The following is an 18,907-nucleotide window of genomic DNA, read 5'->3' as shown; positions in this document are numbered from 1 at the left end:
TACCCATCTCGACAATCATTCAGGTAAACGCAGTCAGTTATGTCTCAAGTGAATGAAAACAGCTGAGAAAGAAATCGGATGTGATGTGTATCATTATATCGGATCCGTGCATCAGGTCTTAAAGGGACAGCGGCCTATAAATACTGCTGCTGTCATTAATGATCATCAAACAACAAAACAGCTGTGATAAAAATCTATATTTAATTTATACAGTGAACATTATGCAGTGTTAATTTTCCCAAATTATTACATTTCTGTATTTGAATACTACCAACCTTATTTTATTTGTAACATATTCTGTTGTATTTATCTATGCTTGTAATTTGTGCATTTGTTCTTATTTTTACTGGCTGTTCTCTTGTCTCTTTAATCATGTTTAAACTTTCTTAGTTAATCTAGTAGTAGCTGTGGTATCAAAGAAGTACTTCGCTTGAAGTAATAAATGGAAAGCATAGCAAGTTAAATTGAAATATTTTTCTTTTCTTGCTGCTCCGAAAAAGATCCGATCCGTGGGTCAAAAACCATAATGTGATCCGAACCGTGAGATTTGTGATCCGTTGAACCACTAATGTTAGCACTGGGTCATGCTAATGCTGCCAGGAGAGAGATTTAGACATGCCTAGGAAATCTAAATGTGTCTGATCATTAGTCAGGTTGTCAGTTTTATTTAGCAGATAATATATATTTAGAGAAAGCGACGTCAAACTTACTGATTTTTTTTTTATATCCGGAAATAATGCCAGTGACGACTTAGCCCTGATTCTAACCCTCACCATCTGCTAAACTGCAAGGGCAGATTTCACCACACTTCTGCATGAATTCACCTTCTATAGAGTCACCACAACTTCCTCTCTCACCCAAACAGATGGGGGTGAGCAGACCCTGGACACACCACAAATAGCCATCCACACAACCACACCAGTGTGGATCCTTATTTTCCCTAAAGTACCTGAATCAAGAAAGAAAACAGGCCTTTGGGAAGTGAAGGACAGCGGGTGGGTGCAGCTGGATAAGCAAGAGCTACATGAACTCTGTGGTGGAAGTGTCAGACAGACGCTGCTTTCTGAATGTGGTACAAATGTCCAAACATCTCAATCCTTGAATAACTTAATTATTTATTTTGTATTACTGATATTGATTAAATTAATACATTATTTAAAGATTCAGATCGTTATTATTATTATTATTTTTTTATTATTATCATTTCATACCCAAGATGTAATTCATTTATTAAATAATTATTTGTGTAAATAATTTATTACATATTAAATTAATAAATTATTTATAAATAATAATTTATTATTATTATTACTTTACACCACATTTTAGTGAGATTCTCAGTTAGCATGTATTCTTAGCTTATGTATAAATATATCCCAGAACATTCAACTAAAAAATAAATGGATCCGAGATGGATGCGCCACGAGCAATTTAATAAATAAACGTACAGCAATTTCAATACTGATAAAGTATTAATATATAAGTATTAATATAAAAATGTTTACTCTACTCTTCAAACGTTTGGGGCCTTTTGTTTTTTAAAGAAGTTTCTTATGCTCAATTTGATCAAAATAGAATAAAATGTAAAATTGTGAAATATTACAATTTAAAATAACTTTTTTCTTTTTTTAAAATATATTATTTTAAAATCATTTAAGGATATTGTATTATATGTATTTAAAGTAAACATAAAATAATAGAATACACACACACACACACACACACACACATATATATATATATATATATTCATTTATTTACATAAGAATACTTGATAACTATTAAAAATACATTTTAATAGATATAAACTAATTATCTACAGACTTGCTTATATAAACTTTTAGTGTACTTCTTAAAAATGAATATGATAATAAAATATAATAATATAATATTGGTCCAGGAATCATCCAGTTAAACAACATTGTGGCAGAACATTTGTATACTTTGCACAGCGAGCTCACATAACCTGTCAACATTTCAATTTAAGCGAGTTCATTTCCCGAACAGTTCATAAACAAACACCAACAGAAACAGGTGTTAACAAGATGGAGAATTTTGCACTTTCGTGTGCATTGGGAACAGAACGGCCTCACACCCCAACTTCTCTTTTTAACGATGGGTGTCTCAGGAAGCCTAACAATAAGTTATTCTTCTCTCTGCTGAACATGCCTTTACAGAGCACTAAGAAATCGTATGGTGGCGATAAAATATCACAGCTCACATAAATAATGTTTTAATGAGCCCCCTTACCCTTCACTTTAATGATGACTGTAGCTTTTCCAGTCTGCAGCTCTCTGGGGCTGCCACATGTGGCCTCCAGGGGGGCCAGTCAGACGGGGTCTACCAACACGAAATTATTCCAAACACTTCCGATTCCTAAATCATCCAGGAGTACCGCTGAACATGCCTTCTAGTCTTTACTCTCACCTCTGTTATCGATTGTTCACCTTCAGAATTCTTTCCCTTCCCCCATCTCGCACAGCAGACGAAAATGTGTGTGGTGAGCAGTCATGGAAAACTGAACCTAATTCTGAGGGCAGGAATAACAGGATGTGTACCCCTAATTGTTTCCAAAGAACATTGATCCCTTATAAGCATGAGAGTGAAATCCTAGAACACATAATCCTCATTATCCCTCTGCAATTCTAATTAACATGAAATTTACCAATGCCGAAAGGTCCATATGGACCTAGGTGGCCCTGCTAACAAGGGTCTGGTGTTTAAAATTAGAAGAAAGAATAATTATTCTAGGGTGACTGCACTGTAAAAAATTAATTGTTGAGAAAACTTAAAAAAAATAAGGCAACTTGATGCAGTGAGACTTTTGAGTTCTCTCAACAATAGTTTTTTAGTTCTGCTCAGTAAAGATACTTTGCTTAGTCAATGTAAATTAGTTTGTTCATGCAATGTTGATTGTCTTATTTTCCTAATAGAAAAATTATTGTTACAGCAACTGAAAAAACAATTACTGTCGTTGGGGTAATTAATTTAATTGTTTAAAAGTCATCACATTATCAAATTTACATTTTTTTACAAAGGTTAATGGGCAACTTAGTCTAAGAAGTAGACAGCATTGTCTTTGATTGTAAAACAACTTACAAGACATATATCCAGAAAATTGACATGAGTAGTTGAACATACTCTAGGCCTCAAAACTAGACACACTAACCTCAAGAATGGTGACAACCAACACATGTTAAAAAGATGAGCTCTTTACATCACAGTACAACAGGACTGTCAGAATGGCTGAAAAACTGCATAAATATTATCAAAATTTTAATTATATTATATATGCATATATGCATTATTTCAGTTAGGGTAAAGAAAAGCTTTTGGCTTCTCTCCTGAGGCCACAAGAGGGCACATCGAGCAAAAGATAACATGACTATCCTTGAAAAAAAAGTGCATAATGTTTAAAATAATGTTTATAAACCAATTATAATTAACTAAGTTGCTTAAACAACTATAAACAAAATAGCATCATGTATGTATGCATAGTTTAATACAAAGGGCCGAAAACCAATCACACAGAGTACATTTTTCATTTAAAAACACGAGTTGCAGTCAGATGGTGAAAAAACCTGCCATAAAGTCTCGAGATATGTTTTTTTCAAAGTTGAACTTGGATTCATTTGACGTGGCTTTCTAAACATGTGGCTCTCTTGTGCGAGACGTGAGTGCAACGGTGATTGATGTCCCTCTAGAAAATGCACAAAATATGCGTTCTGTGTGAACGGCTTGGTTTCAGTTTTGACGTAAACAAGATCTTCTCCGCATTGATGTTCTCTTTTCCCGCAATATTTGTAATTAACAGCAGCGCCGCATCTAGTGGCTTCAACTGGATAGGCTAACAAAAACATTAAAATGCATCTCAGCTGATATGGCTGCCTCCTTAATGCACACCTAAAATTCGAATGCAACGTACAGTAAAAAAGTAATAGTGTGAAATATTATTACAATTTAAAATAGCAGTTTTAATGAATTTTAAAATGTAATTTATTCCTGTGATCACAGTGTCACATGATCCTTCAGAAATCATTCTAATAGGTTGATTTACTGCTCAAGAAAGATTAATTATTATTATCAATGATGTAAACAGTAAACAGCTGTGTTGTTTAATATTTTTGTGGAAACCATGATACATTTTGACAGGATTCTTTGATGAATAGAAAGTTCTTTCTTTCTTTCTTTCTTTCTTTCTTTCTTTCTTTCTTTCTTTCTTTCTTTCTTTCTTTCTTTCTTTCTTTCTTTCTTTCTTTCTTTCTTTCTTTCTTTCTTTCTTTCTTTCTTTCTTTCTTTCTTTCTTTCTTTCTTTCTTTCTTTCTTTCTTTCTTTCTCTTAAAAATCTTACTGAACCCAAACTTTTGAATTGTATTATTTATTATTTAACCCAATATACAGTATGTGTGTTATGTATTTGTCTGCTATGTATTAGCAACATGCTAACTTCATTCAAAAATCTATGCAGTGAGACTTTTGAGTTCTCTCAACAATAGTTTTTTAGTTCTGCTCAGTAAAGATACTTTGCTTAGTCAATGTAAATTAGTTTGTTCATGCAATGTTGATTGTCTTATTTTCCTAATAGAAAAATTATTGTTACAGCAACTGAAAAAACAATTACTGTCGTTGGGGTAATTAATTTAATTGTTTAAAAGTCATCACATTATCAAATTTACGTTTGTTTACAAATGTTAATGGGCAACTTAGTCTAAGAAGTAGACAGCATTGTCTTTGATTGTAAAACAACTTACAAGACATATATCCAGAAAATTGACATGAGTAGTTGAACATACTCTAGGCCTCAAAACTAGACACACTAACCTCAAGAATGGTGACAACCAACACATGTTAAAAAGATGAGCTCTTTACATCACAGTACAACAGGACTGTCAGAATGGCTGAAAAACTGCATAAATATTATCAAAATTTTAATTATATTATATATGCATATATGCATTATTTCAGTTAGGGTAAAGAAAAGCTTTTGGCTTCTCTCCTGAGGCCACAAGAGGGCACATCGAGCATAGATAACATGACTATCCTTGAAAAAAAAGTGCATAATGTTTAAAATAATGTTTATAAACCAATTATAATTAACTAAGTTGCTTAAACAACTATAAACAAAATAGCATCATGTATGTATGCATAGTTTAATACAAAGGGCCGAAAACCAATCACACAGAGTACATTTTTCATTTAAAAACACGAGTTGCAGTCAGATGGTGAAAAAACCTGCCATAAAGTCTCGAGATATGTTTTTTTCAAAGTTGAACTTGGATTCATTTGACGTGGCTTTCTAAACATGTGGCTCTCTTGTGCGAGACGTGAGTGCAACGGTGATTGATGTCCCTCTAGAAAATGCACAAAATATGCGTTCTGTGTGAACGGCTTGGTTTCAGTTTTGACGTAAACAAGATCTTCTCCGCATTGATGTTCTCTTTTCCCGCAATATTTGTAATTAACAGCAGCGCCGCATCTAGTGGCTTCAACTGGATAGGCTAACAAAAACATTAAAATGCATCTCAGCTGATATGGCTGCCTCCTTAATGCACACCTAAAATTCGAATGCAACGTACAGTAAAAAAGTAATAGTGTGAAATATTATTACAATTTAAAATAGCAGTTTTAATGAATTTTAAAATGTAATTTATTCCTGTGATCACAGTGTCACATGATCCTTCAGAAATCATTCTAATAGGTTGATTTACTGCTCAAGAAAGATTAATTATTATTATCAATGATGTAAACAGTAAACAGCTGTGTTGTTTAATATTTTTGTGGAAACCATGATACATTTTGACAGGATTCTTTGATGAATAGAAAGTTCTTTCTTTCTTTCTTTCTTTCTTTCTTTCTTTCTTTCTTTCTTTCTTTCTCTTAAAAATCTTACTGAACCCAAACTTTTGAATTGTATTATTTATTATTTAACCCAATATACAGTATGTGTGTTATGTATTTGTCTGCTATGTATTAGCAACATGCTAACTTCATTCAAAAATCTAGTTGTAAATCTAGTCTCTCAGTAGAATGCACTATATAAGCAGTAAGGCAGAGCTTATTTTTGACTATTAATTGAGTCTGGGTCATGCTGTTTGAAGAGCAGCTTCCAGAGATGTCAGGGTTGAGCTCACGGTTTGCTCTGTCAGAAGAGAATGACTGGATGAAAACTGCTGCGAAACCCGTCAAAACGTCAGCAGGTGAAATAGGGGAGTGCGAGAGCGCAGACCTCAGCAGGGTCAATGAGAAACCAGTGAGTGTCAAAAAACAAGTGTGTCTTTTTATAACTCTGAATAATTGCTCAAGGGCACCGTCATCTCAGTTTAACACATGAAAACCATTTAGCAACCCTGATTTGCTGGTGTGTGTGTGTGGTGGCTGGGAAGGAATGGTGTGGAGGTGTATATCTAAAATTTATTTTTATAAAACATTGCTTTATTCATCACACAACAGATGTTCGTTCTGTACTGGGAGGGAAAGTGTGTTTGGCTCTGCAGGGTTCAGAGCTCACCATAATTCATTCAGTCTTATTCAACACTATTCACAGGAAAGACGCATGTTGATATTATTTTCATGCAGGCAAGAGGGTTTAATAGCCCACCAGGCAAAATTGGGCGTTTTAAGCACAACAGGTGATTTTTGTTCTTTTTTTTCTAGCTCAGTTTCCCTTTCCAAGCACTTTGTCTCTTTTGAAAGGAGTAGAGGGTGGAAAAGAAACAAAAACATAAATGAAAAAAGGACAGAGGAAGTAACAGTGTGCCAATCGTTTCACAGCAGGAACTCCAGGTCATCAGGTAGGCTAATTTGCATTTGCCAGCTAACTAGCACTCCTCCAGTGACATTTATCCAAAGTGAATACAAATGAAAGAGCACCTCCGAACTGTCACCACACTTGACTGTAAGGTTTCCTACAGATAAATGTGTACTTTCTTAGCATAGATTGAGCCTGCAGATGCCTCACCTGTCAGGGATGATGTCAAGTCCCCTGATGCTTCCACAGATTTGGATAGTGCAGATGCACAGTGCAGACACATCACAAATATCGGATGTCAAGAAAGCAAAATGCAGAGTTTGAGTCATACTCTCGCTTGAAAAGCACATAGACGGCACCCTTGCTTAAAGGTTAGGCCACATATTCTGACATGTTGAGCCATGAGGACGTTTAAATCCAGCTTACATTCTTTGTTGACCCCACCCATCTGTCTTCCTACCATTTCTTGTCCTCTCAATTCTAAGCACATCAATAAAACTGTAAAGCTGCACCTATCTGATACCTGGATCGGTATTGGCAGAGAAACTAAGCTTTTTAAATAGATCAGGTATCCATCTATTAGTCATGGCCTCAGAATCAAGCTCTAAAACAGTGCTGTTATTGTTAACTGAAACTAAAACAACTTATTTTTTTTAATTAAATGTATAAAATATATTTTTTAATTATATATATGTATATATATATATATATATATATATTCACACACACATACAGTATAATATGTGTAATATATATAACTATTTAAACTATTAAAATTAACTCAAACTTAAATAAAAATAATGGAAAAGCTATTATAAAAATCTAATAAATTTCAATATATTAATAATAAATACTATAATAGTACATAAATAACACTAAAACACCACTGCTCCAAAAATATCAAAAGGGCCACATTGTTGTTACATTGTACAATACATTGTCACAAACAAAAGTTGTATTTTATAATTACAGGTTTCAAATAAGACACTCTGCACTCTTTTCCACTAAATGATTCATATTAATTTCGATCTTTAGATTAAAAAAACAAAAAAGATTAATATTTAAATTATTGTTAGACTGAGGTAGATTTTCACTGGAAATTCTATACATTTTTTAGTGGATTGTACAGTAGCCTAGAATCCATTTATTTATGCATTTTTTTATTCTAATATATATTTGGTTTTATTTCTATACTTCTTTTATAAAAACAAAAACAAATGTACAGTTAGAAGTGTGTGTTTCTTTTTAAACCGAATGAGAAAAATAAAAATAGGTATCAGAAGTGATATCAGGAAAGAAAATATATAAAATATATAAAAATCAGGTCTGGGTAATGCAATAATATTTTATTGGAGAATGTTCAAATAAAGATGGCAATATTTTAAATGAAGTGCATAGTTAAGAAACCGTTTATCACACATGATATCACGCATGCAAGTCTGAGTTTGTATGCAAATGCTTCATCAACAGTTTTCACTGCCAAACTATCTACGCAGTAAGCAGAAAAATCATAAGTGCCGTGTCTCACTCTACAGTCCACAGAAACAGCACGCAAGAGAATCACACAGTATTAAAACAAAAGCTGTGGAGCAGAACCACGCAGACCACCTTCCAAGGCGACTCATTAAAGCTTCTTTTTGGACGCAGACCTCTTTCACCCCTGAAGCAAACCCCTGGCTACAGGAATCAATCTACACTTGCTCTATCTGCTATGCCACATTTTCAGGACCCCAGACAGAGATGGATGCTGTTCACAGCCTGACACAAGCTTTCAGAGCAGCAGGGGAGGCGGCAGGCTACAGCTCTATCTGAAAAAAAGCCCTAAATACATATTAAGTGCTTTCTCACTATCTGCATCACTCTCCCCACACAGTCTATGGTCACAATGCTGTTAGAATCCATCAGACACACTTGCACCACATTAGAACAGAGGCTGAAACTTTTCTATAAACAAGACTATATGGAGAACCCAGAGAAAAATCCTGAAAATGGACGATTTGTGTAGGAGAAAGTTTTCTTTTATGTCATTTTTTGCCATTTTTGTGGTCAAATAAAAAAAAAATTCTCAATGGCCTGTGCCATTATAAATATATATATATATTCCATCATAGGAAAAATTACATTGCAAAATATATATTTTAATACAAAACAATGATCAAATGAGCAATAGACACTTAAAGAAAAAAACGTTTAAAAAAAATCGTAATTATTCAAAACGTTTGGCTACAGTGTGTATATACATATGAACATGTACTATAACATACATATTAAATGTATTATATATATTACATATTTTTTTTACATTTTGTGAAATTATTTGATATTAAATATATACCTAATTATTATTATTAATGTTATACATAAACATATATGTATTATTTATAATATTTTTTTATTTTGTTTATATATATAAACTTATTTATTAATATACATTTATTTATTTATTTTTATTTAATGTATTTTTAAAGTGTGAGCAATGGCCAATATAATTCCAATATATGATATGCAATTGATGACAGTAAAATAACATTTTAAATTACTCAAAATAAATTAACAAAAAAAAGGAAATCTATCTTATTTCTCATAAACATCAATAAAACTGCAGCAATTAACACCCATCATTTAATTTAATCTCTGTTGTCATTAGCTCTTTAAAAACTACCGTATTGACCCGAATATAAGACAATGTTTTTTTCTTGTAAATACATCTGAAAAAACGCGGTCGTCTTATATTCAGGGTCTAGACTTTGACATGTCAATAATACACCCACAACACAATAGGTGGCTCTAAATGCGCATAAAACGAGTGAGCCATGAAATACGTAATGTAATGCGTGTTGTAAAGATCGCGAGTAAAAACAAAAGAAAAAGAAAACCTTACAGCTGCATGAGTCGTGACTGTCACGTTAGCCTGATGGGACCAAACTCCCTTTGTGATTTTAAAACGTAAGACAGTACCCAGATTTGAAGACTACAGTAAGATTTAACCTACTGTTAATAAGATTTTGGTAGGCTACTATTTTAGATGGATAGCCTAAATGTCCTGATTCAGATGGGCTTCCTGTTTTTTTTTTTTTTATGGTATATCAAAAAGTGTATATTTTTTAAATGTGATTGTTGGTACATTTTACCAGTTTTTACCATACTTTCAAAGCAAAAATTTAAATAGGAAAAATATGCAATATGAAAATAATTGAAGACAAAATGTGTTTTACTGAGAAAAAACAAAAGGTACATCTGGAAAAAGGGGGGTCGTCTTATAATCAGGGTCGTCTTATATTCGGGCCAATACGGTAAATGCAAAGACTACTGTTTTTATTATAACATCATTTACCTGCATAGAAATTACAAGCCTGTTAAACCGGGCCTAGAAAGAATGGAAAATAATTTTCAGAAGAATGACAACTCATGATTCAGTCTGAAGAGGAACCGCAGGTGGAATGGCATCACATTAATAAACTACAGCAAACTCTGATCTGGCTTTCAACCTTTATTCTCAAAGAACATAAGGTCCAGTGTTTCAAACATAAGCAGGATGCTCTCCAAGCCTTCCCTAAAAATAACACCCGAGGTCTGATGCGATTATAAATTGGACCTCTATTAGTGCCACTGAAGCGTTGTCCTTATTTAAATGCGCAAAAAAGAAACAAGTCTTTCATACAAGCACCGAGTGGAAACACAGAGACCGAGGGGATTTGTCAATGTGAAGTTTCACAATCAGTGAGTCTGGGCTAAATATAAGGATTGTGGCTGAAAATGACAGTGAAAGAAGGGCAATGAGGTTTTGTGGTTTTAGTAAACATATCAGCCAGTGTGGAGAGATGGTGCTAATCTGCACTGACATGTGGACATATCTGTTTCAGTTGAAGCGAACAGCATTAAAGTGCTCTCTCGCTCTCTCTCTCTCTTTCTCTCTCTCTCTCTCTCTTTCAAAACACATTCAAACCTGCTTTCTTTATTTGTAAAACTAAAAAAAATCATCCAGAAAGCACTGGCTTCCACCTGCAGAACAGAGGCAGTTCAAAGCAGTCCCTATTACTCTAGTCCTGCTCCAATCTGGCAACGCTGCAGATTGAATGAACTGTTCTAGCATGATAAAAGAGTCTCTTTTGTCGACTGTACACTCACAAAAACTTGATACAGTACACATTTTTTATTTTAGACTAGCAGGCCTCTAGACCTGAACAAAAAATATGAACAACCTTGAAGTGAACTTAAAAAATGCTGCTAATTTAAAGGGGTCATATGATGTTGCTAAAAAGAACATTATTTTGTGTATTTGGTGTAATCCAATGTGTTTATGCGGTTTAAGGTTCAAAAAACAATTTTTTTTCCATATACTGTACATTATTGTTTCTCCTCTATGCCCCGCCTTTCTGATCGGTCTGAAAAGCAAAGTGTGCTGTGATTGGCCAGCTATCCAGTGCGTTATGATTGGCCGAATACCTCAAGCATACTGTGATGATGCCCTGTCAGGCCGGAGCGATGATTCAAAAACATGAAAACCCATTATAAACAAGGCATTCGTTGCATCCAGTGGGGACATAATTATGGATTACAATGACTTATACTGTCTTTTTACACATTGCGTTGCATCGTGCCGCGTAAACATAAAACCATGTCTGCATTTGTGATCGGAGAAATTACAAACAACAAGCCCTGCTCTACCCTGCCCAAAACAACTTGCTTTAAATATAAAAAATATAAAATATAAAAACTCTTTAAATATAAAAAACGTACTTACAGTCCCACAGCGTCACACACGGCGGCCTAGAGTGAGCAGAGGCGGCGGGCTTGAGAACGGCACAGCTGGCAGATTCGACGAAGGCGCGTCCGGAGGGCTTGCGGCAACCACATGTGACGACCCCGGGCTGGACTCCGCTTCGTCCACGGTGAAAGCCGATCCGGTGATCCACAGCGCAAAGTTGTTGTATTTCCTCAGCGACCAGCACGGATCAGCTCCCGGCATGATGAAGCAGATATCGTCCTCTTTTGAAAGGGCAAACAAAGTAGTTTCGCTTTCACAACGAAACACAGCGCCTTCACACAACATGGCGGCGGCAACAACAATACTACAGCGAGAATAAAAGTTCTTAACCTTTATAAAGAATATCTCTTTGGATTTGAGACTTTAGTCTTTGCAACTTTACAGATCTTCTTTATGCACCAAGAGCTTGTAACACTCCAAAGAGAAAGGAAAAATTTTAATCGCATCATATGACCCCTTTAAAATATTATCCACATCCTGTTCACATCTTGTACTTAATTGCCCAATTCTAAATAAGAATTGAAAGAATTATGAATAATGAATTCTCTCTACAGCCTAGAGGAGACAGCAAATAATGTTTACGGAAACTAACCAACAGCAATTACAATAATCATCAACATCAAGAGCATGAATATGACAATGAACAGTCAAAATACAATCAGTGATAATTACAAAGTAACACAACCACATCAGATCAACGTCAGTCTGTCCTGACATAATAGCTCATGTCTTCGTACAACATAGTTATCTAATCTTCTTTGGTAGCTATGGCAACATCAATAAACTTCACGGGTGACAATTACGCCTCATGTTACACTCGCTCCTCTATAGTTGTCTGATTTGCCATCAAGGTTGTGTCGCACGTATCCACAGCAACCCTTCAGCGTCTAACCGATTGAATAAGTTAGCACATCATTAGCCCTGACCTGTCTGCTCCTCAGACCAGCTGTTTCCTCAAGCCTGACTTACTCTACGAGGGTAATAAAGTGGCAGCCATTGTTGCATTCTCCTCTTAAGACTGCCAAGACTGTTCTGTGATCAGTACAGGAGCACCACCCCTGAATGGACATGTGGCGAGCTGAAGCTAAATATAGACAAGGGACAAAACCGCTGGTAAACAATGGAAAAACTCAACTCACTTCATGGCAGTGAAATTAAAAGTGTGTGAGAGAATATGATGAATGGAATGATCACATTTAAAAGAGATAGTTCTTACAAAAATTTATATTTTGTCATAGTTTATTATTCGCCCTTGTGTTGTTCAAAACTTATATATATTCTGTGGAAGACATAGGAAGTCATTGTGAATTTTTTTTCCCTCATACAATGAAAGTCAATTGGGTCCAAATACACAAACAAACTGCGTGCAATTTAAAATCACTGTTTTCTGTTGTAATATATTTAAAAATATTATTTATTCCTGTGATGGAAAAGCTGAATTTTCATCAGCCTTTACTTTAGTCTTCAGTGTCACATGATCCTTCAGAAATCATTCGAATATAATGTTTTTCTGCTAAATAAATATTTCATATTATTATCAATGTTGAAAACAGTTATGCTAGTTCATATTTGAGTGGAAACCGTGATAGACTACCATTCAGAAGTCAGAGGTAAGATTTAAAACAAAAAAGAAAGTACGAAGGGACGAATCACAGGAATGAAATACATTTTAAAATATATTCAAATACAACAGTTAGATTAGTTATTTTAAATTGTAACAATACTTCATAATATTGCTGTTTTTACTGTATTCTTTATCAAATAAATGCATACACTTTTTATATATTCTTTTTTCACAGAAAAATTTAAGTTTAGGAAATGACATGAGAGTATGCAAATAATTGTACAGTTTTGGATGAACTATTGCTTTAAGATCTTTTGGTATTTTGTCTGATTATGTAAAATGAACAGGGGAGTGGAACAACAGGCTCTCTGGGTTGTCAAGTTGAGCAGGTGCTATGTTGCAGCATACTGACAACTTTACAATAGCTGGTGACGCGTTCGTAACACATGTAGGCCAGTGGCAGACTAATAACTTGGGTTACAAATAAGAAAAAAAGTCAGTCTTCAAATTACTAAAGCGTCTACGGGGCGTTCTAAAATAAAAGTGCTTTCAATGTAGAAGTGTATGACACAATGCCTGACATATGCGAATCTGTATAGAAGATATAACTATAACTCAATGATCTCATGTTGACTAAATTATCGCTTTAGGACAATAACAGTATTAAGGAGGTTAGAGTTTAGGTCAAGTCAGTTTTTTTTTCAGTTTGGGACTGTTTTTACATGTCTACTGAGATTCAATGTTGAATCCACACTGTAATTCGAACCACTCTCATTGCCCAAAGGTATCTTATCATACTCTTTCAGAATTCAGCACTTTCTTTTTGCTTTACATTCCCGAGCCGCTTTGTCCTATGGGACCTTAAAGACCGTGCCTTTTGCAGGTGAATGAACTCAAAGGACTTGCACTGCTATGATCTAAAAGTAATTTTACCATCTGGACCAGGGTCACATTTTTCCAGAAGCCTGCTGGTGGTGATACACTAGTCTATACACATGCACTATATAGAGCTTAGGCTTAAGAAAGTTTCCTATACTGTAGTGCATCTACCTTTAAGCAAGAAAAGAAGAACTGACTTGAATGTCATCATATATTCAGCATGGGTAAAATACATAATGGTACAGTCTGGAGGGATCAATGAAGCAGGAAAGCTACACGAACGGCTGATTTCAGGAATGCCAAATGTGTTCGGAGTCATTAAGCAAACGCATTTGCTTTCCAAACTGCTTGAAGTGGTCATTTCCATTTTCAGATACATTTCATAGAGTGAGGGATTAAAAAAAGATCATATTTGACAATTGCTGCACGGCTGAGTGTCCAAGTTTAAATGTCCAAAGTTGATGCTATTATGCCTATTGACCTGACACATTCTCTATTAGATTCAACTAAATATGTTTGCTCATAACGCCAGTGTGACAAAACAGTTTGGACACAAAGGTCACAATGCAGGAAAATCAAATACAGAAAGGTTTATATATGACCACTGAACTAATGAACTTGATCAATCATGGTTGAAAGTGGCTGTTAACATAGTGGTACATCAGGCAAAGTGGAACAAATGCATTTCATGATTGATTGTCCTTTAAATAATAGGAGACAATCAAATGCAGCAGTCATTAATAATTGCCAGTCAATAAGAGTCTTTGTCACTCTGAAAATGTCTTCATTTGTCTCACATCATCATCATCAACATAGTGATGAAGCTTCAACATCCAACCGATCCTAATGATCCCAATTGTGCTGTAGTGTATACTATTTTCAGATACATTTCATAGAGTGAGGGATTAAAAAAAGATCATATTTGACAATTGCTGCACGGCTGAGTGTCCAAGTTTGAATGTCCAAAGTTGATGCTATTATGCCTATTGACCTGACACATTCTCTATTAGATTAAACTAAATATGTTTGCTCATAACGCCAGTGTGACAAAACAGTTTGGACACAAAGGTCACAATGCAGGAAAATCAAATACAGAAAGGTTTATATATGACCACTGAACTAATGAACTTGATCAATCATGGTTGAAAGTGGCTGTTAACATAGTGGTACATCAGGCAAAGTGGAACAAATGCATTTCATGATTGATTGTCCTTTAAATAATAGGAGACAATCAAATGCAGCAGTCATTAATAATTGCCAGTCAATAAGAGTCTTTGTCACTCTGAAAATGTCTTCATTTGTCTCACATCATCATCATCAACATAGTGATGAAGCTTCAACATCCAACCGATCCTAATGATCCCAATTGTGCTGTAGTGTATACTTAGACACGAATGTATATTGAATTTCAAAAAAGAAGCCTTGTTGCAAAATTGCAACAGCTCTGTTATAATACATATATGAGATCACATATAAGTTAGCCTTGACAGCTCGTTTTAAATATTTCTACCATGTCACTGGCTATTTATTTATCATTTTCATATTAACTGAAAATAGGTATATTCAATTGAATAATTCAATAAATGTATAGAAGTTAGGTCCTCTTGGTTGAGGAAAATCAATTGCATAAATAAAATGCCCGTAATACAATTCTGCCTCAGATAAAGATTTACAAATTAGAAAGAAGTAATCAAGACACAATAAAAAGTTTAAGTCTATTTTAATCCATTCTTTAAAACTAGAACAGTTGTTTTGGATTTAGAAGAGAAAACAGAAAAATAACAAACTAAAGAATCTAACTTTAAAATCCGCTAATAACAAAGACTAGACTAGCTAGTTAGTCAGCATTGCTAGTCTAGTCTTTGAAAACAATTAAAGCGAACAGTTCATAAAAGATACTGAATTAACACGTGAAACTGTTTTATTGCTGTCAAAAGCTGCTTCGCCTTTAGACTGTGAACTACTCTGAGGCAGCACCACCACGCGGCAAATATGATTTTCATCAGCAAAAGTTCCACAAAACAGACGTGAAAGCATATATACATTGTGGTAAAAAAGGATTTCGCCAATGTTTTCCTCATTAATGAAAAAAGTGATATGAAAGTGAAAAAATAAACAGGCTAAATAAAACACGGAGTCAGAATGTTTAGTACTTGCATGCGAAATATTAGCTATGTGTTGAGCTGAAATAATTCTTAGGAAACATACACTTGTTCTTTTATCAATGTATTACAAGAGAAACACAGAAACAGTATTTGCATTTTACCAAATATATAGTCACGTAAAGGAGAAAAGCATAACGTCTCACTTACCAAATAAAGTGCCACGATATCCCTCCTGAACATGCAGGTGAGAAGAAACGCAGAGTCAGTGAGTTCTGTGAAATATGTGGCGTGTAGTAATCCCAATATCTTTACAGTCCGCAACGGGGGAATAGTCCGTAAGAGCGCAGCTTTCTACATAAACTCAACGTGTAACGTACGCAAATAAGACCCAATGACTTCCACTACTTTCCCAGACGACAGTGAGAGAGCAGCGGTAGAAGACGTGCAGCAGTGTCGCGGAGTCCAACTCACTGGGCAGTTTGTGTGAGGCGCTCCGGTCAGAGAGCGACAGAATAAGACGCACTGCCGGCGAGCGCCCCCGTGTCTACACTGAGAGCGACGCGACGCGACAAGACCAGAGCGTCCCAGCGAACCATCGAGCCTGGTCTGCAGGGCAAGAGCGTTATTTTCAGTAGCGTAAGATACCACCAGAGGTCACAATTTACAGCCTCTAGTGTAATCACTGATTAATTTATTTATTTCCCCGATAGGCTAATGGCCGGTTGATTGTACAGTATCAAGCTTATTACACGTACTCACCAAATAAATAATTAGCCTTAGCCTATGTCAGTATGAAATATTGATTTGAGTTGAGATAGGCTATAATCGTACTTGTAGGCTATATTATCTTGAAGCTCTTGGTAATAAAAAATAGGCTGAATGACACAATTTACCATTCAGAATTAAAGGAATAGTTCACCCAAAAATGACAATTATGTCATTATTTACTCACCCTCAAGTTGTTACAAACCTATATGAGTTTCCATTTTCTGTTGAACACAAAATACACTCTAAAAAAAAAAAGGTTCTTCAGCGGTTCTTTGGAGTGGTTAAGGTGCAATATCCTCCTGAGACCCAGCTATGGAGTTTTTGCCTCTGTAGTGGACATTCTACTTTAGTGAATTTCTCTGAGACCTCTCATGTCACAGTTTTAAGTCTGGATGTCCTGTACAGAGCACATGCAGAGCTTTCCAGAGATACCAAATGATTGGATGTTTCACCGTGACCACTCCCTCTCCTTGGTTTTTAAAGATGGCTGACATTAATTTAGTGATACAATTGTACATCCTTATGGAAATATGATCATATTTTGTAATTATAATTTAAATCTGATTGATTTTCAGATTGTTTGTCATAAACAACATCTCAGGAAAATGTTATGGGGTTTCAAATCAAAATATGACTTCCTGTTATGAAACAGGACATCATTTCATACATGTCCACTGAAGAGGACACCAGGACTAAAATCATGTTTATCATACATTTTGGGAGACAAAAGAATTGAATAGGAAAACAAATTACATATCAATATTCTTATGAAATATTAGATATTATTATGAAAATCTGGCCAATTACTGCTCCCATTATTACACTTCTTTTTTCAACATGCTGTCCCAACAGCACTTTAATATGCAAATCAGATACAGTGTATAGATAACATTGTGCTTAATGGGAAAACCAGTTTATGGAATTTTTACACACATATTGCATAAAGCAAAATGGTGTATCAAATCATTTTGTTATATATTTTATAACATAGTTGAGAACCATCCTTAAACAAAGTTAGTTATAAAAAATCCTGAAACCTAAAAGTTGATTGGTGATTTAAAAAAAATCCCATTATTTTGGTCTTTTCATGTCTACTCTTGTCATTTTATTTTTGAGAAAATCTGAGTCCTGGTGTCCTCTACAGAGGACATAGCATAACTTATGAATAAAATATAATTTTTCAAAAATGTTATTTTACCATTTTTTTCTTATGCTCTAAACAATGTAATGACATGAAAAAATACTCAATTCACAAAGCTTTTTATTTCTGGTTCTCAGGAGGATATAGCACCACTACCGTATAAAGAACTTGTTAAGCCCCTGTATGGTTCTTCAGCGGTTCTTTGGAGTCGATGAGGTGCTATATAGCACCACTACCATAAAACCTGTAAGCCCCTGTATAGTTCTTTAGAGGCTCTTTAACTCTCTCTTAGTCTCTTAGTTTAGTTGGGGAAAGGGTTAAAACAACATTAAAATACAGTCTATTTCTTGAAGATATAATTTTTTTTGCCCCCATAATTAAATATTTCAGGGCCCCCACATGAGACCTTTGACCTCAGAAAAAAGGACCTCTCCACAAACAGCAACACCAACTTCACACATGACTAGCCAGTTAGACTTTATTTCTGGAGTATCTAAAACAGAAGTTCTTTATTGAGAATTAAGGTTTAGATGTTTTTTTTTTCTTTCAACTTACCGTTTTGGTGAATAGTGTTTGCTTTAGTTGCCTCTTGACCCTTGACTTTAACTTTAAGTTTAAATAAGTTACTATTTGGCTGTTGCAATAGTGTTTATAAAGCACATATGTGATGGCAAGGAACTTATGGTAAAATAATTTCATACGTCTGAGTCTCTGGTTGCATATTATGAAAATCTGTGGTGCTTTAATGAGTTTTATGTTATTGCAGTTCTACGATACGATGTGAGACAATTGTATAAACCACTTTTAGAATTATGGGTTATAAAGAGGTTTCAGTTCTGTCACTCATAGACATGAAGAATCAGCATGTGAATCTCAGCAATGGTGACAAAATATTCTGATAATTTTGATATGATTTTTGAACATCACAAAACAG

General features: G+C 34.7%; 1 protein-coding gene across 1 annotated transcript in view; it reads right to left on the bottom strand.

Moving 5' to 3' along the window:
• Nucleotides 1–16,598, bottom strand: part of LOC107549180 (semaphorin-5A-like) — a 163,031-nt gene extending 146,433 nt beyond the window's left edge. Inside the window, exon 1 of the mRNA XM_016230171.1 lies at nucleotides 16,272–16,598. The gene's annotated coding sequence lies outside the window, so the exon portion shown is untranslated. The remainder of the gene's footprint in view (nucleotides 1–16,271) is intronic.
• Between the last annotated feature and the right edge of the window lie 2,309 nt (nucleotides 16,599–18,907).

Source organism: Sinocyclocheilus grahami, unplaced genomic scaffold (assembly GCF_001515645.1).
Source record: "Sinocyclocheilus grahami isolate Dianchi unplaced genomic scaffold, SAMN03320097.WGS_v1.1 scaffold365.1, whole genome shotgun sequence".
NCBI classification, from domain to species: domain Eukaryota; kingdom Metazoa; phylum Chordata; class Actinopteri; order Cypriniformes; family Cyprinidae; genus Sinocyclocheilus; species Sinocyclocheilus grahami.
The sequence above is the reverse complement of the archived record's forward strand: the minus strand, read 5'-3'. Positions and strand labels throughout refer to the sequence as shown.